The sequence below is a fragment of the Papaver somniferum genome, chromosome 1 (genome assembly GCF_003573695.1).
Source record: "Papaver somniferum cultivar HN1 chromosome 1, ASM357369v1, whole genome shotgun sequence".
In the NCBI taxonomy this organism is placed as follows: domain Eukaryota; kingdom Viridiplantae; phylum Streptophyta; class Magnoliopsida; order Ranunculales; family Papaveraceae; genus Papaver; species Papaver somniferum.
In genome coordinates, this window is record NC_039358.1 from 203484861 (window position 1) to 203499582 (window position 14722).

At 35.1% G+C, this 14722-nt stretch overlaps 1 pseudogene; it reads left to right on the top strand.

Annotated features, from left to right (window-relative positions):
* Positions 1-8499: 8499 nt before the first annotated feature.
* Positions 8500-13489, top strand: LOC113358519 (annotated as a pseudogene).
* The last annotated feature ends 1233 nt before the right edge of the window (positions 13490-14722 follow it).

Here is a 14722-nt window from a genome sequence, read left to right on the forward strand (position 1 = left end):
ATAAATTTATTATGTATTGTATCGATGAAAATATATTTATTTGATTAATTCAAGAAACATTTATTATGAAATATTAATAAAACATTTATTATTGAAAGTTAATTAAATTAATCATTTTACAACCGTAGATTAAGCTTTCCCAAGAATGAATCCAGAGCGTCCTTTATCTTTCCTAATTGTTCTACCTTTCTTTGTTTTATTAATTTCTTTAGTTATTCAGTCGCACCGTAACGGAACGGTTTTCATAATAAGTTAAAAATATTATCTCAATTTTAACCCTTCTATAAACTAACTATTGTTGTCCATGTTTTAATAATTTTTTTATTATCAAATAATTGAGAAACTAAATCAAGGATAATTAACTACGAGTACTTAAAAATAAGTAATTTTCAACAGCTATTGATTTATCTGCTTTTAGGCGCGTGTAGCGGTGGGGATATGTGTATTCCTATAATTAACTATGTGTATTTACTTAAAAAGCAGACATGGTTTAGTTGATAATTTCAAGATATGTCTGCTTTTGTCATCTGTAATAAATAATAAAAATATATTTATCATCATAATTATATTTATCATCATAATTAGTTAGTAACGACGCTAGTCATAGATTAGGCGTTGCTATCCAAAAAGGTGTTGGAGCCCAGCTTGTTGTTAGGTTACCAACCAAAAGCTTTGTATAATGATTCCAATTTGCAAAATAAAGCAATATCTACAAGATAGAAAATATTTTCAATTAGAATTATAAGACTAATTAGTAGAATAATTTATATATTATCATATTTAATTTGACATTTAACAAAATATTGTCATGGCTAATTAATAGACTATTTATTATGAAAAATTATGGAATCTTAATGACGTGATAACTTTTGTCCGTTATATGCATTTCTAATCTCAATCACAACCATCACTTATGACAAACGACTACATCCCTACATTTATTTATTGTGAGGACAAATCTGAACCGCCACTTACATAGGCAAAGTTATGAATACCACATGTGCGATGCACATGCCTGACTGTTACTCTTTTAACAACTCCAAACTTGATTACAATGAAATTTTTTTCGTACAATAATATTTAATGTTATTTTCTGTATTCATTAGGTAAGTAATTGGAAGAGCTCTTCAAATATGTTAATCTCACAAAAATGCATTGTGTATTTTGAAAAAATATCAAGTTTTTAAAAAATTTGATATATTTTTAAAACAATGACATTTTTTTTTTTTGGCCAATCAACAATTTCAATTTATTCAAATCAAAATGTGATTACATGATCGCTAACAAGAATAACAAAAACATCAAAATACAAGATAATAAGAACCCTAATACAAGTGAAGATATCAATTACAAGTACATCGTGAAGAGAAAGAGCCATATACCGTAAAAATACCCAATTTTTATAGTTGTAGTAGGGAAGGATGATGGTATACTCCGGAATCGATTCCGACCATTTAATTTGATTTTGTTCTTCTTCAATAAGAGATACTCCTATGTGAAAGGAGTTATTTGCCCAAAATCTTGTAAATCCAAGCGAACTCAGATGCCATAAATCCTTTGGATTGTCGATGTTCATGAATCGAGAATAGCAAGTCACGAACCAGCGATCAAGCTTTGAATAAATCTCCCTCAAAGCGAAGAAAAACTCGCCCCAAATGGCGATGAAAAATCCCTCAAAATAGCGAAGAAATATGTCAAATGACATCAAACAACAAAAAAAAAACAACTTTTATTCAATTAAAACTTAAAAAGAAAAAGAAATCTTGCTCAGATCTGGTCCAAAAAAGACCAAATTTGAACAAGAAATTAATGGATGCTAAGATTTTTTTCCTAGAGAGAAGAAGAAAAGAGAGGGGGGAGAGAAGAAGAACCGGAACAAACAATGGCATTTCTGTTAACACGTAAAATATATATTTTTCAAAAAAAACTAAAATATATATATGTAAGGTTAATTATGTGAATATTGATTTAATATAACTTCTTATCTTTAAATATATGTGAAGTGACAATTGATATTAAAGGTTGCTATAAATAATATCAGGGTTAGACCAAGGCTTCATCAAAAATTCCTCTTTTATTAGTAAGATGAATTTACCCTGTCTTTTTTTTAATGCAAATTTTTGATAAATTTACCCGTCCAACTAGACCACTAAGTACCTTTCTTAAAATATGTATTAGTTGATAATAAACAAAGAAACATTGATTTAGCAGGAAATAATATATTACAAATGTCAACTCAATCCCTAACATAAATGAACCGGGCATTCTAAACATTTCCAAGGATTCTCAGGGAGAATTTTTTCGCATTCTTACATTTTTCTCATTAGCTTGTTAAAATCCTCTTTATTTTTGTTGAGTAGCTATGTCGTGGTATACTGATCCTGAGTTGTATATTGATCATTATAAAGGTTATATTCGTTTATGGAGGCTTCATAAAGACTTTGGTAATCCTCTCAGGCTAGGTGATTTCACCGGCGAAGGAACTATATATAATCATCTCAGTTTAGTCGATAATTCGTTTCCATGGAAGAAGAGTGATTACGATGCTTTGGTAGCTTTCTTGTTTAAATATGATGTTTCACTAAACTGCGAAGGTCATATGATGACTATAAATCGCCCGCGTGATATTGAAGGAAATCTCGAAGGCTACAGCACAAGTTATTTCTGGACACATGATGTGGTAGATTTGTCCATTTTTGGTCTACCTGTTCGATCTCTTTCACATCGAGTTGTTCAATACGTTGAAGGTGGACCTGCTCGCTTGGAATCGGATTCTAGGGAACTCGAATTAGCTGCACAGTTGGCTGTGTGTATCGAAGAACGCGATCATGAAAAGGTAAAGAATGAAGCTCTTGAGAAAAGAGTTTTGGAATTAGCAAGGACCGTGTCCAGTCTCAAATCCAAAAGCTATTTATCCAACCACAAAAACATCTGATTGAGCCTGCAGAGAGATGTTCGTTGGAGGGACATAGAGCAAATTAGTCTCTCATTCCGTACATCATAGGAGAACTCACAACAAATTGTTCTGTGTGTTTCTGAGTTTATATTGACTTCCGGTGTTTGTGTTTTGATTTATCGGTAAAGAATTTACTGTTGACGAGTTTCAAACTCTAGTCATCTGATTCTTGTTGTTTGCTTAAGAGTTTTATGTTTGCATCATCAGTTCAGTCGGTAATTATAAAGTGTGTTTGTAATCATCTCAGAATGAAATTAACCAGTCGTGTTGTTTCTTGTTAGTAAATCCTTAAGATTGGGGCGAGCGAGGCCACTATTTGCTTAAAGTGGCTCCATCCGTCCCTGAATCCACCGTTTCGGACTAAATATCAGTCAGCCACTACCAATATGCATACACCATGCAGCTAGCACCACCCATTCACTTCTGTATTCTGTTACCATGGATCAACTATTTCAACTTCCATAGATTCACCAGAATCACCACCTATTCAACTCCTTTCCATATTCATTACGTATAACCTAAACCTAGAAAGGAGGATAGTGCTAATCTAACAAACGATTAGCAATATACGATAAGAATTTTTATGTATGATTATACATAAAAATAATTAGTTACTCCTAATCACGATGCTTCCTTAACATCAATATAATTCAACTCAACCACTCCGCTGCCTAATGTAAGCCTTATCTAGTTAGGTGTGGTGTAACATCATCTGTATATTCTATAAATATGCATACGCACCTGAGCTTACGCTAGCAAGGGTTTCTGGTCAAATCCAACGTGAGCTCACACATGTCCTAATCGGCACTTCACAAGACATAGTAAGCCATAAACTCCTTCATATGTACTAGTCTCTTTATTAGACCACATAGTTTAAAGTTAAGTTACAAGAATGAATTTGCTCTTAATAATCATCAATACTCATCTTTATGCTTTTCAACTTTTTTAGTTTTTGGCGTATGCGTTTTTATTTTTTTGGTTTTCCTTTTCACAGTTTCCGTTGCAAGCGAAGTAACAAGTCAAGAAATCTTCGATCTATCATCTGAAAATTCAAACACTAGAAACTGTGATTTGTTATGTAAAGATCGTAGGTGGCTGATCCACTGGGTAACACATCTTTGTGGGACCTACGAAATTCAGTATGTATAAAACACGTACATGGACACTCGTAAACAACATGTTAATAATAATATGTTAAATGTGTTACTTACCCTACTCTTTGTGAATATATATACCCAGTTCCAGTTGGGTCGATGTACTAGAGAGCGAAGTAGTGACTAAGGAAACCATTAGTTCTTGTATATAGAATCAAGAAGAAATGAAGTGGGAACTGAATTCCCGTATTCTCCTCTCATATCTCTTTCGTTCGATCTTTAGTTTTAACGGAAAATGGGTCATTTGTAAAAAATAGTGTTTAAATCACGGTTCAAATGGACGAGTAAAAAATAGTTTGGGTGAAATGGCCAAAAAAAATAGTAAGGATGAAACTGGTTTCATCCTAGCTTAAATTTAAAAAATAGCAAGGATGAAACTGGATACATCCTGTGTAAATTAAAAATAAGAAAAAATATTTGAAAATGGGCACGATAAAACTGGTTACATCCTGCCTATTTTTACATTTTTGTCCATTTAAACAGTAAAAATCTAACTGTCCATTTCACCCAGGAATGATTGATTAGTTAGCCTTGTTCAAGTATACGAGAGCATCTCCAACCGAATGTGTAAAAAATTGTATGTGGATTTTTTAGTTAGTTTTTTTATTTATGGGATCTACACATGGAATAAATATAGGATCTCATATCTAAAAAACCATCTCCAACAGTGAGAATTTTAAACCTTAGAATTAAAAGAAAATTAATGAAAAACATGACGTGGAAGTGTAGTTGGAGGTGTAAATAACATTTTTTTCAACACCTTCATATTTAGTAATTGGTCCCTCCTAATTTGTAGGACCCTACTATTGGAGATGAATTTATGTCAAATGGGGGTCTAAAATCCTATGTGTCACCACAAAAAACAACATCCACCCTCTGTTGGAGATGCTCTGAAAGTGTTGTACCTGGATTACTAGTAACTTAATGCTTTGACTAATGTGAACAAAATAAGTCAAGCTGATTATCAGAGGTTATCAGCATGAATTGCTCTGTGGCAATTGGCATGGGAGCTGACAGTACAAAAAAGAATGATTCTCTTCAACTCTTGTATAATTAATTTAACTATTGGCTGAGCAGTTTTATGCATAAGTTTTTATAGTGTGTGACTTGGTTTCCTATTTTGATTAGGGCTTGTTAAAGAGAAAATTAAATATTTTACCTTGTTTTACATGTCCTAATTGGAGCATAGCGATCATACGATATACAAAGAGATATCCAAAATAGGTACGTATGAGCAACGACTCATATTTGTGATGTTATTCGATTTCCGAATTTAACCAAATATTTGAGTATTGTAGAGTTTTCCTATTTTCCTCTCTATCCAACAAACGAAAGGTTTTTCCGCGTCCTTTTGGATAGCGTAGAAAACGAAAATTTCTTTTGTTGGTACACCAATGATTTTTGTGGTGTTAACAGTTTTAATATCGGCAGAGCGAGGAATTGTTGCATCCCGAAGGATAGAAAAATTGTACTATTCCTTTGCTATAATAATCTCCAAAATTCAAAGTCGTTCCACCTAAGATCGGAATGCGATGAAAAATGGACACCGGGTTAACACGGTTAGCCAGTCTCTATCAACGGTCCTTGAAGCGACCTACAATTGATATCTAGACAGATTCTCTTAAAGCATAAGTATGTGTTCATATTTCAACTTTGGTAAATTAATATTTCGTCGACTCTAATAGACGAAGTTGGAGATTTGTCGGTATTCTGTTAGAACCGTATATATTACATTTGGAATGTTTTTCTTCATTTTTTTCACCATTGATTTTTGTGGTATATAGTTCGGCTTGATGTTAGAGAAGATATATGCGTCGTATAAAATGCTGCGGCGAGCGATAAGTAGAGCTGCGAAATTCTGCGTCCTTATATGCTCCGCTAATTTTTAAGGCATGCGTAATGTGCGCCAATTACATGCATCGACGAGCTTCAAAAAGCTAGTGTGAAATTTTCACTTTGTATATGTTGTGTCAACAACAACGAGTCTTGCATATGTTAACCGCGCCTCGTAGATATGCAAAAGTCGAGCGATAATGAGTGTGCTTTTCCCTAAATGATATTTAGAGTCAATATCATGTCTTCTCGTCGCCTGAGCTATTACCTAAAATCACGAGTTTGGTGAATTAAATTTGCAACAGTACCTATGCAAATAAGTTTATCTTTGGAAAAGAAGGAAAATACAATTGTGGTAGTCATATTTGAATACGGGAACCACAACAATTATCAGGTTTGAGAATCGGGTAAATCATGTACCAAAAGGAGTGGAAAAATACGGAACGATAACAAAATGAATGGTTTAAATAAGCTATCTTCAAGCCTGGTATAACTCTGGTATCGTTGTGACATAAAAGACATAGTACTCGCATTTGAAATGTTGTTCATTATTGTTAATCTCCGTCAATCATCTTGGAAGGACTGGGATTGATGTTGAGATAATGTCTATATTCACAAAATTTATTTTACAGTTTACTGTAGATCTTACATATCAATGTAAAATTTTGAATTATTCCATCTGGAAAGTAAATGAAAGATAAAACCTAATCAGTTTTCTCTCCTGGGTTGCGTGTTATTGTCGCTTTAGGCACCCAATTGCTCCCTTGATAGGTTGAGTCATGAAGAACTGAATGTTTTGTTGATGAGACATTCCCGCATGAGGATCAGGGGGAGAATCGTCGACGATATTGGTTAATTCCAATTGTGTCTCATCTAAATTCTCACACCAAGAAATTCCTGAGGTATTGGAGATTACTCTGTTGCTAGATACAAAAGTAAGCTTGCTTGATTCGGCATAAATTAAAGTCTTTGCAAGGCATGCCATGGAATCGCAACGATCGTTTTCGTTAAAAATATGCTTGAAAGCATAGACGAAAACCTCTTGTACGAGGTAAGCCAATCTAATCAGATAACGTACATATTCTCTTTGAGTGATGAGTTGATATCTCTCCTGACGAGAAGCATATCCATATAAATTGCGTTGATATCTCACAGAGACGAATATCCGCATATTGAAATTTGGTACCAATGGATTAGAATATCCTCGTACTCTAGAGAATGATGTGAGATCGTTAACTAACTGATTAATAACTTGGTTGTCGATAATGTTCAGAGTAGCTACTGAAATTGTTGTATCATGGACCTCAGTTCATATTGTGGTGTTTTCTCCCTTGTGTGCGCTTTTTGGACATTAGTATGAGCATCAGTAACAAATTTGATGCTTGTATGAAAGCATAGTGATAGAACTAATTAAGGTCGCTAGTTATACAACGCCACCTCTTGACAAAGAGTTTCCACAAACACTAACCAGGTTCTTGGATGCATAGTCTAGTAGTCATTCTTGACTCTATACTCATATAGATTTTAATGAAACTCTTGTTTGTCAGTCATTGATGGTTTATCATTCTAGTGATGCTCTGGGCATTGATGGTTAATATTTTATTTTTTTTATTCATTCATTGAATGGTTTTGTTTATTCATTCATAAAGCATGTTGAACTTATCAATCATGAAAATACTATCATGTTTTCTGTTTGAGATTTGCACATTTCGCTGCTGTTATTACTACTACTATAAGATTTGCAAATTTGATGAGAAAGATTTCCCACCGTTTGGGGGAGAAAAGGATATTGCCTGAAAAACGGCGTGAAGTGTCCTAGTTTATATAAGATGAACCGGGATATATCTCATCGATGTTTTCAGCAATGAAAGACATACCGAACATTTGATATCTTCATAAATTGCAAATCAAGTTGCTTCCTTGAGAAGTTTTGAATGTAGTAGCAAGTGTGTCACATAAAACACACTTTCAGCGTAGATGACTAGTTGGCTTAAAATATTACGCGCCTCCTAAAAGGAAGAACCAGTCACAATCATTTAAAGATAGCGCTATTAAAGAGACTATCAAAGGAAGATCTGATTTCTCTGAGCATAGTTCTCATTATATGAAAACATCTATTCAACGGTTATGGAACCTAAAAATGATAGAATGTCCACAAGGCATGTGTGCAATAGGAAAATTTGTGATCTTAATACAATGATTGTTGGTGACATATTCGAAGTATCCAATGCTACTTCTATAAATAATACTAGTGTTGAACCACTCTCTATATTGGGATGTCATCAAAGATATCATTAGTTAAACTAGAAAGGAGAGATTCATGCAGAATAATTTTTTCTAATAAAATGCATGGTTTTGGTACTTCAACCAGAACGCTCGAAAATGTAAGCTACTCTTAGTCACATGTGGGTGTTTGTAGTACCAACATCCTATAATGTAACCCTTAGTGGTTACATGTGGATGTTTATGCATAATGAAAAAAGCAAAGTCAACTAATGGAACCAAGACGTTTCATAAAAAATATGAAATTGATTTCAAAGAAACATATTCGATGTTATGGATGCAAGTACCTCTTTGGTATTTGTCTGGAAGTCTTTGAAAGACTCGATGTGCATCTAATGGATGTGGTTGCTGCGAATCTGTTTGAAACACTAGATACAGATAATTGCAAACAAATTCCTGAAGGTTTCACTTATCAGTAGAATTACCATATCGTTGGATTTGCTCAATAAGGACGAAAGTGGTAAATCGTCTAAGTGAATGCCTATGTTATCCAGGAATGTGAACCATCTTATATTCCCATATACCCCGCATTTACTAGATTTGCGGAATACAACATCTACTTTATTGGAACTTCTGAAGAGTTCTCCAAAGCACAAAAATGCTTAAAGCAGAAGTTAGAGATGAATTCTGGGTAAAACAAGGTCTCAATCTGTTGGTTGAGCGTTGTAGATGAAAGTCCATCAATTTCATCAATCTTAAAGGTTTAGACATTTTTAAATGGACAAGTTGGCACAATTGCAGCTACACGATCTCTTACTTCTAATATTGATCGGTTTACATCTCAACAAAGGAGGTGTAATACTCTGTGGATTATCTGTATAAAACAAAAGATGTGTGAATGGTACATTAGCCGAAATATGCTATAGATACCTGATATTAGGTTTGTAGTGAATATAAGTCTGGTTCTACACAGCACCAATATCGAGACATTGGTCAGAATAAAACTCATTCATCTTTGTGGTACCATTAAACTTGATCCTTGCATAAAAGACCGCCGGGTGTCTCCCGCAGAGAAAGCTAATCAGACTGTTTGACTTTTGATTTTTGGTAAAGTAGCCAAACAATTTCCTAGCTACTAGTCTGGTAATAGAGGATAATTGTTTTCCTCCAATCTGTTATGAATTCTCAGGCAAAGATAATTGATAATAGAGGCTGGCACAAACAGATGATCATTAAGAAATTGCACAAAGTAAAATCGAACCAATTTTCTTAATTAAAGGAAGTAGTCGAAGACATTTAAGAATGGTTTGTGGTCTCTATGCAATGTTATTAGGAGCAATGATCAACTAGGTAACCTATTCAACAGGGAGAGTAAGCCACAAAAGATTATAGATATTGGGAATGTTGGACATTACATCGTGTACTCTTTTTCCTTAGTAAAGATTTTGTCCCACTGGGTTTTCCTTGTCGAGGTTTTAATGAGGAATGCAAGTCCACTGGCATCCGCAGTTCGAAATGTTGTACTCCTTTTCCTTCGTCCTGGTTTTTATCCCTCTGGCACTACAAAACACAAGGCTTGTAGGGACGGCCATTTCTGAAAAACCGTCCCTAGAAAGTAGTAGTTGGGACAGCCAAATTGTAGCCGTCCCAAGTGACATGTATTTGGGACGGTAAGCACAAATCATCGCTATTGCTCCATTAGTTGGGACGGTTTGTATCTGAGCGTCATTAGAGCAAGTCTTATGGTGGAATCCATCCATCTTCCATCTTTCACGCCACCTCAGCACTTGGAACTGTGGATGGAAGCGCAAGTTTAATGGTGGAATAGTAGAAATGCTATTCTTAATTGAGCTAAAAAAACGCAATTAAGAATGGAGCTAAAAAAACGCAATTAAGAATGGAGCTTTTTTTCCAGCCGTTAGATTTCAACAACTCATTTTAAATCTACGGATAAAAAAAAACGCAATTCTTAATGGCATTTTTTTAGCGCCAATCTTATTTGCGTTTAGCGCTATTCTTATTGGCGTTTAGATGGATTTCACGAACCCTTCCACCAAATCATGGAACCCTGCTTGGATTTTTTGTGGAAAACCCCAACTTGGAAGCCACTAGACTTGATATTCCATGATTTTTCCATACTTGGAATGGGTTGGATTTCACCATAAGACTTGCTCTTACTGGTCCACTAGTTTTCGACAATTTTTCTACCAATTCTGTCTCATGGTTATAATTTCACCTTCTTTCTCTTCTTCTGAAACCAGTTTTTGAAATCCCTAAAATTAAACCTAGACTTCTCTTTAGAAACTTCTCAATTCCAGATCTCTTTTTGTGAAATCGATCTTCACTTTCATCTTCATCTCCGCGAACTCGTTCACATCTAGCGGATTCATTATGCAAACTTGGGTAAAAATCTCATTTGACTTCTCCTTCCCTTCGAATTTTTTCCGATCTGTTGTTTGAAACGAAGAATTTAAGGTTATTCTCGGGAAATCGCAGTGTATTATCGACTCATTTGCTCGATTTTGAGTTGAATCTGTTATTCGTTTGTTCAATTGGAGAATTTTATTGATTGAGTTTGATAATTTTGAGTTGAATCTGTTATTTTTTTGTTCAATTGGAGCGTTTTAATGATTGAGTTTGATAATTTTGAATTGAATCTGTTATAATGCAGGAGTTATTAGGGCAGAGTTTTGCTAGGATTCAAGGGTTGAAACTATGAAGAAAGTTTTGGTTTTCATTTCTTAGAATTCATTTGATTCTGGTTTGTTGTATTGCCTTCTTTGTTAAATCTACTTCATCGTCAAGGAGAAATGAAAAAAATGTGTATGTTTATAACTGACCTTTATGTATTTGTGAAATTGACTAACATAAGAAAACATTGTTTGGATATGATACTTCTTGGTTTCTCGTTGCCTAGGTTACTTTGATTCTTTGATCGGCTGATTCGGGTCTATGAGAATATTTGATACTACTGTTGGTTTTGTTACTTCAACTTATCGCCAAATTATATTTTATATTTGATGTCGTCGTTTTTTTTAGTTAATGGTTTTAAGATGTAAAATTAGTTGGAAACTGAAGATATGGGTTTTAATCAGGATGAATTTCATTGCATTAGTATGATTCCAGTGAAATTGGTGGTTAATGGAGAAGTCATAATTAGGCTACTTGAATTGAGTGACAATTTTTTTTTAACACTTTCAGTAATTTGTACATGCTTGAGCAAACTTGTGAGTGTTTGACTTCAGCTTCTTGTCATGCCATTGACATTACAAGGGAGGTGAGAATCCTTTCCTTTATTCTTTGAGCTATTATTTGGGATACTAGGATTTAAATGGCCCGCAAAATTGTTTTATCTTTTTTACATTTTTTCATTTTGTTGCCTCGCATTTTATGCAGGCTATACAGGAGGGAGTTGATGTTGTAGTTGCTGTTGGAGGCAATGGTACTCTTCATAAGCATCCTAAGAAGTTGTTATAAACATGTGTTTTGTAGGTTATTCCACTAGGTACTGGATCTTATTTTTCCAGAACGTTTGGCTGGTTGGTTGATGCTTCTCCCACTTTGAATAATTGACAATTAGCCCTTGTTCGTCGAATGATATGAATCTTCATGGGTTTTTTTATCAAGAAAAATGACCCACATGAAGCCGTACAACATATATCTAAAGGTGTTTCACCTTTTATCTTCTCTGTTCTAATAGTTTGAGAAATTATGTACTTTCATTCTTGACCAGGCAAAATGTTGCACGAGCTTTGCTAAAGAATCGTTATGTGTATATTGTTTTTCTTTTTTAACATCTACAATTCTGTGTTTCTAGGTTTAAGGACTAGAATAGATATTGGGGCTGTTAGTGGTGAAAGTGGAGAACCTCTTACTCTCTTAATGTTGTTGATGTTCTCCTGTAAGGCCATCTTCCCTGATCAAGTTGAGCAAGCTACATTTAGTATTCACTGAACAACTCACCCTAGTGTTTTGTGGAAGTCTATAGAAGTGCAAAGGATGGATATTACGCATCGAAGTACAAACAATTTGGGAACCTTTGCTATGTTACTGGTGCATTGAGGGGCTTCATGGAGCATAGTAATCGGGACCTCAGGATCAAGGTTAGTATATGATGCTCTTAATTTAGATATTTACACATGAAAGGTGATCTAAATGCCAATATTTTTGCTGTAATATGTTAACAAATGCATTAAAAACTTTAAACATTCTAGGCCAATAGGGACGACTGGGAATTAATTCCTCAAGTAACAACCCTCTGTGTAGGAAATGCGAAGTTCTTTGGTGGAGGCATGAGAGTGAATTACAATACACTGCATCATTTAATATTTCAAAATGGTTACATCTTCATGGACGTCATTGGTTAGGTTGATTGACCTTAGACATATACCGACAAACTAACTTCGTGTGTTTGTATATTGAAATCCAGGACCCTCCTCGGGAAGAGATACACTAAGCAACTAAGCATGGTAATGCACACAACATTGCCCTATTTGGTTTATTCATTTCCACTTAATTTTAAGAGTAAACATGAACCAAGTATATAAGTTAAGATGCAATTTTTTTGGTTAATACTTTGCTTTCTTTGTCCGTTGTACATCGATCGATGACATTTTTACTAACTTTGGTTTGTCGCAGAATTTCGACCAATGCCTGAACTCTCTTGTGCCCACTGCAAAGGAACCTGCATACTGGTGGTTTCTTGTCAACTCATCTCAGCATGGATTAACTGGGAGGATAGCAGGAGTAAGTAATTTTGATTTATTTCACTTTTACCTAAAGATTTGCTTGATCTGGTAACCTTAGTTTGGAATAGGGAGAATCCCACATGGCCACAACATTGTTGATCAAATAGAGTACATTAAGTATTTTATTCAATTTAAGAAATCATATCCATCAGTTGTCTATCCATGTCAATTTTGATTTATATACTGACACAATAAGATTAGTTTTCTACAGGGGCTAAAATCTATTTTTAGATATGCTGGGTTGGACGAGATATGCTGGGTCAGACGAGAGCACATCAATTGAAGTCAGGTGTCCAGCTGCACTCTTCAAGAAGCAATTAGCTGTATGTGTAGAGAATATTTTTGGCATGATTAGAGATCTTTCAAAGAAAGAGATAGGGCCACTTCTCGTATCTGTTTTTAGTTTGTATCCATCTTAGAGAACTAAACATAACCAGGCATCGAGTTTGTCAATCTCATATTGACCAATTGTCTGGCAGGCACCAAAGGTTGCGCGAGGAAATGTTGTGAAATCATCTAAGTCGCCTGGGAGTGGTTCAAATACATTTCCAGTGCAAAGTGAACAACTTTTGTAGTATGAAACTATCACCTTTTGTTTTTTTCGGATTGTTTATTTTTGTATGAGACTTGGTAGTGTAAATGACTGAATCTTTTTTGTCAACAACATGATTTCATGAATGAGAATATATTTTGGGATAAAATGCAGTCTGAATGAATGTTTAACATGATAAAGGGAAAGGCATCCTGCCAAAGAAACTGAAATGAAAACTCAAAATATTTCAAAATTTAGCAACGCCTTTATGGTGTTGCTAATAGTCATTATATGACCGTTAGAAATATATCTGGGACGAATTTGGAAACCGTCCCTACATCCCCAGATCGGTCCCAAAAAGTATTAGTGACGATTTTATATATCCGTCCTAAAATCACAAGCCGTCCCCAGAAGTATTAGTGACGGTGGATCTGGGACGCTAACAAAACCGTCCCTAATACCTTTTTGGGACGGATGTTTGCCTCTTGGGATGGTTTTATGATCGTCCCAAGAGCCCTTCTGTTTTGTAGAGTGGGTTTTTCCATGCAAGGTTTTAACGAGGCAGCATCTGCGATCCATCCCTGTTCTAAAAACTCACGTTTTCCTACATTCAGGTTTTTGTCCCATTGGATTTTCCTGATGAGATTTTTAATGAGATATCAACTTAAAAAAGTGAGCATCATATAAAAAGATGGATATCAATATAATTTTTGGTGGAATCAGTGATCGGATTATCACTACTTTACTCTTAAGTCAGGTTTTTACGGCACACGTTTTTTCTTGATAAAGTTTACACGAAGCCAAACAAGCTGCATCGAAAATACTGTTGTGAGATCCCAGCGTTCAGGTTTTATCCTAAATAGTTTTCCTGGCGTAGCTTTGGCAAGAGGAGAAAATTCAAGACGACCATCATCACTCTAAAGTTCCAAAAGATTTTACAGCACAGTTTCAATGATGCAACATTTTTCGAACGGTGGATCATCCAAGGGGGTGTGTTATGTAAAGATCGTAGGTGACTGATCCACCGGTTTAGAGGTGTAAATTGGGTTGTTATAGCACGACCACAGCCCAGCCCAGCCCAACATGCTAAAATCTGAGCCCAGCCAGCCCAGCACGTGCTTATCCAAGCACGGTCCAACACATTAGTTTCGTGGGCTGTGCTGGGTTAGCCTAATCGACACAATAGGCACAATAGCACGGCACAACACGCGGCACAGATAAGCACGTGACCCAACACGACACAATAGCATAGCACAACACGTTAAGAAAACACTTC